The sequence below is a fragment of the Myotis brandtii genome, unplaced genomic scaffold (genome assembly GCF_000412655.1).
Source record: "Myotis brandtii unplaced genomic scaffold, ASM41265v1 scaffold540, whole genome shotgun sequence".
NCBI lineage: Eukaryota > Metazoa > Chordata > Mammalia > Chiroptera > Vespertilionidae > Myotis > Myotis brandtii.
In genome coordinates, this window is record NW_005369990.1 from 1,802,419 (window position 1) to 1,813,631 (window position 11,213).

Below are 11,213 nucleotides of genomic sequence, written 5' to 3' on the forward strand. Positions count from 1 at the left end.
AGAAAAGAAAAGAAAAAAAGAAAGAAAGAAAGAAAGAAAAGATAGAAAGGAAGGAAGAGTGCAAGATGAAGCCAGGGAAAACACCACTGCACCAAGTTTGGATTTGAAGGAAATAGGAATACAGGAAGCAACACTCAGATTTGCATTTTAGAAAGAGGACTCCAGTGGGGGGGGGGGGGGATGAGTGATGTTTATTCAACAGACATTTGTGGACTATCTGTCCTGGGTCCTGGACTCTAGAGTTCATGGTTTGGTGGAGGAGACAGATGCAGGCTGACAACGACTATGAATAGGATGAGTAATGGAGGTCTGAAGAGGGCTGTAGAGACGTACTTGGCCAGAGGAAGTCAGGGAAACCTTACAGAGGAGGTGGCCCTTGATCTAAGCCACAGGCGGTGGAGGAAGGAGTTTGCCAGGGCATTCTAGATAGAACCGGAGGTATAAAGATGTGAAGTGTGAAAGACCATGGCTTCTGAGCAATGGAAAGAATTGCAGAGTGACTCCAGTTTAGGTGGCATGGGGGAAGTAGCTGAAGAGTAGATTTAAGAGGAAGGTTAGTAGATATACTTGTAGGTTGAGATAGGAATTTGGATTTAAGCCTCTAACGTGAGGAGGAATCAGAGACCTCTTTGAGAACCTGAAGCTCTGTTCAGAGAAATGCACATAAATCTGCAAAATCTGCATGTAATTTCAGGAATTCAGAAATCTACAGTTAAAAATCTCACTGCTGTGGACAGTGGGGAGCCATTGAAGAATTTCTAAATGATGGAGCCAGATCAGATTTGCCCTTTAGACTGTTCACAGAGAGAGACTGGAGGCGAGGGCATCAGTGAGGAGGCTGTCCTCAGACACTGGGAATAGGGCAGTAAGGGCCCAGTCCTCGATGGCACCTGTGGGGAAGAAGGAGAGGGCCTAGGTCAGTGATGGCAAACCTTTTGAGCTCGGTGTGTCAGCATTTTGAAAAACCCTAACTTAACTGGTGCCGTGTCACAGATAGAAATTTTTTTATATTTGCAACCATAGTAAAACAAAGATTTATATTTTTGATATATATTTTATATATTTAAATGCCATTTAGCAAAGAAAAATCAACCAAAAAAGTTAGTTCGTATGTCACCTCTGACACACGTGTCACCTCTGACACGCGTGTCATAGGTTCGCCATCACTGGCCTAGGGGATGTGCCAGGAGGTGATGACACACTAGATGGTAAAGAGGGTCAAAATGAGTGACAGGAAAATGGTGGTGCCATTGTCCCCAATATCCATTCTTCCCTTTCTCCTTAGAAATTGAATCCCCAAATTTCAGCTGGACACATGGCCACCCAGAATAGAGACTCCATCGCCCAGCTGCCCTTGTCGCTTCATGTGGCCACATACCTAAGTTCTGGCTAATGAGATGTGAGTGAAGTATGCAAGGTCCGACTTCTGTGTGCAAAGGAAAGGGAAGTGCTTTGCCCCTTCCCACTGGCTGGAATGTGGTAACAATCCAGCTTGATCCATGAGGATGGGGCCAACACCCTAGGGATCACACAACAGCAAGGCAGAAAGAGCTAGGCCCCAACACGATAAACCCATCAAATCTGCTCTGGACTGCTTATTTCCATTTGATATGTAATCCTATATAATAAAGAGCGAATATGCTAGACTGATGGCGAATGACCTTCCGGAACAAACTTCCGGAATGACCAGTGGGTGGGGGGCGGGGCCTCGGGGCCTGCAGGCAGCCGGGATTGTGAGGGCTGAGCCCCTTGCACAAATTTCATGCATCGGGCCTCTAATCAAGAAATAATCTTCTAATTTATGTAAGCCATTGTACACTTGGACTTCTGTGGCAGTGGGAGTTGGATAAATGCACTCAGCACCCCATGGCAATCTTCAGGATCTCATGCTATGGTTAGTGAGTTTCAGGGTGGAAGAGTTCAGGAAGGCACATCCTTTTATATCTCCTCACGGTGCCAGCCCCAGTTCAGGGGAATTGCCCAGCCCACAGCCCTCAAAGGACACAGCCTTGTGTTGCCCTTGAATAGTGGTTCTCAACCTTCCTAATGCTGTGACCCGCTATGGGCCCTGCCATCTTTGTCGCGGATTGATGGCTAATTTGCATATTACTCTTTTATTAGAAAGGATGTACATAATACCTTATACCAGTGGTTCTCAACCTTCCTAATGCCGTGACCCTTTAATACAGTTCCTCATGTTATGGTGACCCCCCCAACCATAAAATTATTTTCGTTGCTACTTCATAACTGTAATTTTGCTACTGTAAACAATATGTAATTATACATGTGTTTTCCGATGGTCTTAGGCGACCCCTGTGAAAGGGTCGTTCGACCCCCAAAGGGGTTGTGACCCACAGGTTGAGAACCCCTGCCCTAGAAGATTCCTGAACACAGGCTCTGCACCACAGGGCAGCCAGTCCTTCAGCGAGACAGTGCCCATGAACTGGCCTGGTGTGGAAACATGGGCATTTTAGACCATCTGAATTAGCTGAAATGTTTGAATAAAGAAACATGGAGAGCTTGGGGCAGCAGCAGTGAGTTATGGTTACAGTGAGAAGTCATGAGAGGGAGCGAGGCATGATAAAAGCAGTAGAGGTGAACACAGGTTGAGAGTATGAGCAAAGAACAGCTATGAAGAGAGAAAGGATGGAGAGAGAAGAAAAGCCCAATGAGTAGACTCCTGTGGACTGTCTGCCAGATCTTCCTTTCCCAGGAACCTCCCCCTCCCAGCCCGCTCCACCATGCACATGACTACAGCAGAAGCTGCCGCATTTCTACAAGAAAACTTGGTCCCTGGCCATGGAAGGTAGACACTGGACATTACCTGGGCTTGGGCCATCAGAACCTCTCCCAGGAATTTTGGAGCTGGGATTTAGAAGGAGAGAGATTCACATCTCATTAGTCAGAACTTCTGAGTGTCTGGATTGTAACATGTAGATCTCAGAAGGTACTGGTGGCTGGTTTAGCCTTGTAAATTGAGGAGCAAAAGTGACTCTTAATCCTCAAGGTGCCTGAAGCACATGTCCTGGCTTCCCTGGAGTAACCCGTGTTCCTTCCCTAAAGCCCAGTAGATACTCACCCTTCAATTCCATAACTACCCTACTTGTTTGCTTTCCCCAGTCTCCTCTCTGGGCTGTGTAGCTTGGTGGGAGGCAACCAAGGGCATGGTGTCTGAAATCGGCTACCTCAGGTGTTGAACCCCAGCTGGACCCTTTGGCCACTCAGGCTCTTGATCTGTAAACTGGGATATAATAGTTCCTTCCTTCTGTTCTTGTACGTGGTTGATCAGATAAGGTATCCACATAGTGCTGGCCTCTATGGCAGAGCTCAGTATAGATTCCTTCCCTGGCCATTGGATCCTTTGCCCTAGACCCAACCCCATAAAAATAGCATCTTGCCTTCTCTGAGTACTTCCATCTACCCAGGCGCCAGTCTTAAGGGCATCATTTACGCCTCACAATACCCCAATGAGGTAGGTTAATATTACCCCTCTTGTACATACGAGGAAACTGAAGCCCAGAGAGGGTAAATAACTCCTTCGAGGCCACACAGCTAGTAACTGGGGGGTCTGGGATTTCAAGCCAGGAGCTCTGGCTCTGTGACCACACTCGACTGCCTGCCGGACACCCAGAGCTCTTCTTGCTTCCTCGCAGTGACCTCGGCTATGGAGGGGTGCCCAGTGGCAGGGCTGGACCCTGCTGAGGGAACAAAGCTGCTTCAGGGACTCAGCATTAAGTCAGTGGCTGACCTGCCGGTCCGGCTGGGTGGCCCCGGCACAGAGGAGACACACAGGCAGAGTGTTTGGGACTGGAACAGCTGAGGGGTTGGGACCTCCCTGGGCTCAGCATCCCTGGGGAAGAAAGCGGCCTTCTGTCCAGGATACAGATGGTCTGAACCCCACATTGCCTCAATTGCCCCCTCAGCGGGGAATTCCCTACTGTTCCAAATCTGTCCCTCCACCCCCTCTCTCGTCCTGGAACCAGAGGGAGGGAGCCCAGCTGGTGTCTGAGGGGGGTCCGGCCTCCTCTCCTCTCTGCTCCCCCCCTATCACCACCCTCTCTCCCGCCCCAATCCTACACCCCACCCTGCTTCCGTGATCCATGAGGGAAACAGCTCCTGGGTCTTCGCTGTGAAGCCAATGAAGCCATTCTATTGTTGACTTCGGGTAGGCGGGTTGGCTGGGGGGTATTTTCCAATCCTCAAGGTGCCTTAGAAGCAAAGAAATTCCCACTCTTCCCCCCAGAAAGGAAAACTAGAGAAGAAACTGTTTTTAGAACCTCTTGCCCGCTATTCCCAGTTGTCAGATCAGAAGCAGAAATAGAGGGAAGCTCACGCCCTGTCTCTGTCCTGCCTGCATGTAAAGAGGACAACCCCTGGTCTGCGCTCTGGCCCTGTCAGGACTGCGCTCAGTCTGTGGGGGACTGAGATTCTGACACCAATTCCAATGTGGGGGGTGGGTCCCCCAGATCCAAGCAATTCTCTACACCGGCTGTGTGTCCTACCATTCAACTCAGTTCCAACACTGTTCGGAGATCGCATCAGATCCCACAGATAGCGGGTTCAGTCCCATAAGACTGCCCCCTCCCCACCTCCTTCAGTCATCAATTCCAAGTCCAGGTTGTCACCTGTGCTTCTGACCAACTGGCTCTTAATGTAAAAAACATTCAAACCTGTAAAGAATTTTGGTGAGTTTATTTGAGCCAAACTGTCAACAATTGCCGGGAAGCAGAATCTCTACATATTGGGATAATGCTCTGGAGAAGGGCAATTTTTCACCTTATTTTATACATTACAATCAAAGGAGGAGACATAGGTTGAAGTATGGTAGCAACCATACTTCAGGTAGAAACTGAAGTTTAACTCTAACCCTGCTGTTTGGCTTAACAATAGAAAAGTTATTTTGATTTTCTGAATTGTATACATCATCCCATTCGATTGAATGACTAACCCATTGATTGTTATCTTACTGGTTTTAGAAAGCACATTCTTCTGTATCTGGGAAACAGGACAGCACAATTATCCTAAATTGTTTTAGTGGCCACAGATAATGCGTTCCAGTTGACTCAGTGGTCCCAAGACCAGGACAGCATAATTACTCTAAATTACCTCGATGGCTCTAGATAATGACTTCCTGGCAACCCAGTGGTCTCAAGACCCAAGGACTCTAGATAAGGTGTTTCTGTCAATTCAGTGACCCTCAGACCCAAAATTGTAATTAACATGCTTAATTCTGCTTCTGTAATCTGCTTTTTTGCAAACCAGGTTCCTCATTCCAAACCCTGGGATGTAATCAATACCTTTGTGATCTTTGCCTATATAAGTCTGGTTTTGCCACCATCTTATCACTATGAGATTTGGGAATGACCCCTCATAGTCCCGGATTGCAATAAATGTGACTCTTTAATTTGACTTCTTGAGGCGTCCTTCTGTGATCCGCAGGGTACATTACAACAAGGTGGATTACATGAAATCCATTAATGATCCATTAGGGAGGTGGGAGAAAGCAAAAAGGGGAAACCTCTGGGATTGGATAAAAAGTGAAATGATGGACACATGCTTCTTTTATATATGTGGGTGCAGGATAGTTAACAGTCAATAATTAACACGATAACAATAACACTGGATAACAATAACACTGAGGGGATTTCTAGTTTCAGCCCTAGTGCCATTTGTTGTGTCCTGAGGGGTCTGAAAAAAGGGAAGTCACAAGTTACCCTGACATTTAGCAGGTATGTTATCTTAGATGCAAAAAGACAAATAGGCTCAGTAAAGATCAAAGTTGATCTTTGTCAGGATACTGATTGCCTACTATAAACTGCTTTTAGTTAAAGTTTTAATTTCAGACCATCCTTGGTGGCTCCTTTAGGTCTTTGAGTTTGCAGGCCTTCCCTGAGCTAGTCAGTTAGTATGTGGCCTTTTTTTTGTCCACATGGTTATGAACTGGACCCCGTCCTTGCGTGTGATTATTTGCTAGAGTGGCTCACGAACTCAGAGAAACATGTTACTTCCTGTATCACCAGTTTATTATGAAAGGATATAACACAGGGCCATGTACGGGGGGAAGGGCTTGGAGCTTCCATGCCCGTGACAGGTGTTCCATTCTCCCTGAACCTCCACATGTCTATCAACCTGGTAGCTCTCCAAACCCTGTCATTTTGGGTTTTTATGGAGGCTTCACGACATAGGCACTGAGCAAATCACTGGCCATTAATAACTGAACTCCACCTCCAGCCCCCTCTCCTCCCCAGAGGTGTGGGGGGAGGGGGATGACTGACAGGTTCCACCAATCACATGGCTGGCTCCACTAGCAACTGCACGCCCATCCTTAGGAGCTTTCCAAAAGTCACTTCATTAAAACATAACAACAGACACTTTCATGGCACTTATCACTTGGAAAATTCCAAGGGTTTCAGGAGCTCTGTGCCACGAAGACCAAATACATCATCATGCTAGAACAGGTGCCTAAGGTCTCCTTGGGCTGTCCCTTTCCCCAGAGTCCACCAGCATTTGTGTGAGTGTTTGCAGGTGGCAAGGCACATATGATCGCCTTGTCCACACACACTCCTGGTCTGTGTACATTCTGGAAGCAGGAGGCCTGCCCTGCAGTTCCAAAGCCATGATCCTGTTGCAGGTATCAGGCCAAATGCGCAGGCCCAGCGGGGCGAACGCTGATGCTTGTTGGAAAGGTGCTGGTGAGCTAACAGCCTCTGGTGGTGAGAGGTGCAGCTGCATCTGGCCTCAGATCAAAAGATCTAATCTGATTTCTAATCCGACAGAGCACCAGGCTGGATTTGCCTAGAAACTATTGGGAATGGGAGGTGGGGGGATTACTAAAGTTTAATGAGGGCCTACAAGGCATTTTAAACATATCATTTCATGGGAAAGCTCAGCAAATCCAAAATCTTTCTAAATTGAATAGTTTCATTACCAGAGGAGAGACCTCTGTGTTTTTTTGTTTGTTTGTGTTATTAGGGTTCTTACATTTCTTTTTTTAAAAAAAAATATATATTTTTTATTGATTTCAGAGAGGACGGGAGAGGAAGAGAGATATAGAAACATCAATGATGAGAGAATCATCTATTGGCTGCCTCCTGCACGCCCACCACTGGGGATCGAGCCACAACCAGGGCATGTGCCCTTGACCAGAATCGAACCTGGGACCCCTCAGTCCTCAGGCCAACGCTCTATCCACTGAGCCAAACTGGCTACAACGAGAGACCTCTGTTTAAAGGAAATTTGTAGTAAACCCCCAAAATGAAGGAAACGGTCCCTGTTTTTGTTTCATCTAGTGGAGCTCTCTTTGACAAAATCTGTTCTCCCCCCAAAAAGCATCAGTCAATATTTTCCCCTGAATATGTGTTACCCAGGTCAGTAATTTGACCTCCCAGTCACAACAACAATTCTCTAATATTTTGTTTGTTAATTGTGAATAAAATGAAAAGATCTGAAAGCATGAAGAGCCCATTCGTTCCAGAACCTACCATTCTGCTCTGTAACACCCATTTAGTACTGGGAATGAGGAAGCCCCCTAGCAAGAGGAGTCTTCACAGGCGTTCTCCTCTCCTCACCTTTCTCTCACTCTTCACCGGCATGCAGCTTTGCCCTGGTGATTCCCGGTAGCCCCTGGCTTCTACTCTGCCCTCCCTGGTCTCCTCCAGATTTCCACCGCAGGCTCCTGTCTTTGAATTCCTTTAAAAGGTTTCATCCTCAACTCTTCTTTTCTTCCCTCCCCTCCCTTAGAAGCCTCAGGACTTCTATGATTACTTCCTTCCAAACCACTTCTTCTCTGCCCTGACCCTCGGGAGCTCCATCCATCCCACCTGACTAAGTACTGATCATGCAGGAGAACCTGATGTTCTGCCCTGTTTACAGCACCTGCCTGACCCCTTCTGAGCTCGGGCGTCCACCCTACACAAAACCCACCAGGGCTTCCCACTGCCTACAGAAACTCTCTGATCTCTAGCCTTGGGTTTAAGATCCAGTGTGTTCTGGCTTCCAGAGAGCCACCATTTGCCATGCCCTCCAGCTAGACAACACCTCTATTCTTCCCTGCCCTCTGAGAATTGCTCATGTTTCTTCTGCTATCCTGATATTTTCTGCATGTTTAGGTCTCACTCGGGGTCTGTTTATTCTTCACCCAGTGTCCTCCATCCCTTTGGGTTTAGGGTAAGTAAGTAAATCCCGGAAGGCCATCCCCAGGGGGTGTGATACCCTACTAGGTCAACAGATGGAGCATATTCACTTCCTCAGAGAAAAATCTAGTTCTATTACCTGCCATTATAGAAAAAAATACATGAATACTCACTTAATTCCAAGAAGTTAGAAAAACAACATAATAAACCCAGAGAAAGCCGAATAAGGGAAACAATAAATTCAAAATCAGATGTCAACGTTAAGAAAACAAGACAATGAATTTATAGATCTAAATGCTGGATCACTGAACACATGGGTATCAGTAACTAGCCTTAAAGAAGAAAAAAAGGAGGAAGCACAAAAACACAAAATTAGGATAAAGGGAAAATTAGGATAAAGAGGAAATATAAATAGGTGTGCAACTATTATACCACTATAATACACTTGAGAACCCAAATAAAATTGATTATCTGTAAATAGATATTACCACTTCTATCTCCATGATTTTCTAAACAAACTTCTCTTGTATATAGTTTGAAAAAAAATATTTTAAAATACATGTCACAAAGGCAAGAAAAGGGGTCTCCATAACAGGTACAGATGCAGGATGTAGGGGCTGGGGCTAAAATGCCCACAGGCTTGGCCTTTAATGAGGAGTGGAATTGGAGCCAGGATCAAGCTGTCCACAAATGGAAATTGGAATGTCTTTCCACTAGTCCAAGTTCCTAACTAGAAGGCAGACTTAGCCCTCCCAAACAGGAACCATGAAATCGGAATCCTGAGCCTGTATTCTCAATGTAGCAAAATCCAAGCCAATCCACTAACATAAAAAATTATCTAGAAACAGGGAACCCCAAATAGGACATGAGCAGAAGCGACCAAACAGAGTTGCCCCAAATGGAGACCTCCACAAGCTGAGTCACAGGAGGAGAAATCTCTCTCTCTCTCTTTTTTTTGCTACAAATATCTTCATTGTTTCCATTTGGTCCAATGCATGGGAGAGGGCTTCAGGGTGGTTAAAAGAATGGCTGGTAGTTTTGGGGAGAGGCTCAGGCAAGAGACACCAGAGAAATGCAGAGGGGCCCTTCAAAAGCCCCTGGGATCCAAAGGTCATGCTTGAGGGTGAGCCTTTCAAAGAGATACTTGCCCAGCCCAGCCGAGGGGCCGGCCAGCCTGCAGATGTGAGTCAGGTAGTTGCCCATCTTCTTGAAGAGTTTCACCTGTTCATCCAGGAAGTGGTTCTCTCGGAAGTCACAGGGATGGGGGTCTGCAAGAGTAGAACCCAGGGCCTGCAGCTCCACAAGGGCCTGGGTCAGGTTCCTCTGCAAGGCCAGGGCGGCTTCCATGGGGTCCTGAGTCCCACCCCACTCACCTTGGGAAGGCTAAGCACGTCCTGGAAGAGAATGCGGCCACCGCGCTGGTTTTGCAACTTGAAGAGACAGCGCCCTTGCGCTTCTTCTCCACCAACTCTCGGAAGAAGCAGCCCCTGCCCTCCAGAGCCACATCATTATGGTCTGTAGCTGATACAGAAGCCCAGAGGGAGGTAGGTGTGGGAGACCCGCAGAGGCAGGTTGACTGCAGACTCCACCTCAGTGAAATAATTCTGACGAATTTGGGAGCTCATGGTTGTTCGGCAATAAGGAGTTAAGGTAGAAAAACAAAACGGTGTGTTGGCTGGTCCCGGAGGTGGTTCTGAAGGTGGTGACTGGATAAGGAGCTGGAGAGTGGCCGGAGGCTGGAAGAAGGGGCGTCCCTCGGTCTGTTCTGTCCAAACACTGTTGAAGCAGGAGACAGATCCGGGACTGCAGAGGGCACTATCAGGAGAAATCTCTTGAGCAAGAATTATAACACATAAGTTCAGTGCCTTTTAAGTACAATCTACATACTTAAATGGGAGAACTCATTCCTGAAGAAGTAAAGTTACTAGAACAATCTAAAAGAGAGATTAAGCCCTAGCCGGTTTGGCTGAGTGGATAGAGTGTTGGCCTGCAGACTGAAAGGTCCCGGATTCAATTCTGGTCAAGGGCACATACCCGGGTTGTGGGCTCAATCCCCAGTAGGGGGCGTGCAGGAGGCAGCCGATCTATGATTCTCTTTCATCATTGATGTCTCTCTCTCTTTCTCTCTCTTTTCCTCTCCCTTCCTCTCTGAAATCAATAAAAATATATTTTAAAAATAAAATAAAAGAGAGATGAAAATAAATACACTTTGAATAAAGAAAGAATAACACCGTTAAGCCTAACTAGAAATTGATGCTTTACCAGCATGACTACCAGCCAATAAGCTTCCCGGCCTTGGCCACTTATTCTGCCAGAATCTGTTCTCCCCAAATAATCCAGCTGAGGTTCTCGTGTACCCAGCACCTACTCCCCCTGCCCACTTGATGCAGTTTCCCCTTTAGGATCCTTGGATATCAAGGCGCCACAGTCCACACCAACAGCATTGCCTAAATATGAAATTCTAGTAGAAGGGGTTGAGGAGGGGCCTCAATCCATTCCTACCAGAAGAGTCTCATTTCCTTAGGCCACCCTGCCAGTTCAACCAGGGCTCAGCATAGGAAAAGGATATTGGGAAGGGGTAGCAGCCTTAATGGGGACAGAAAAAGGTTTGTCACCCTTCAATGGTGACTTGCTTCTGCATTTTCCTATTCTAAATTTTCAACTCAGCCATCCCTTACATTTTGTACATAAATCCAAACATGACTCAGTATGCAGAATAATTTGTATATATTGAGTGTATTTGATTTGGGTACACATTTCCAAGTACCAGGAACTGGGAAGACATAAACTTAATGTTCTAGAAAAACAGCTATATAATAAAGAGCCAGGGTCGAAACGACTATTACAACCAAAGGCTCGACCAGACCATAAGTCAGTGCTGGGATGCCTGGCAACCCAGCACTGACTGGGGCCACTGCTGGCGCCCAGACCCAGCACTGACTGCCTTGGGCAGTGGTCGGCAAACTGCGGCTTGGCAAACCGCGGCTTGCGAGCCACATGCGGCTCTTTGGCTCCTTGAGTGTGGCTCTTCCACAAAATACCGACTTCTGCGCATGGGCCACGAAGTTTCAATCGCACTGT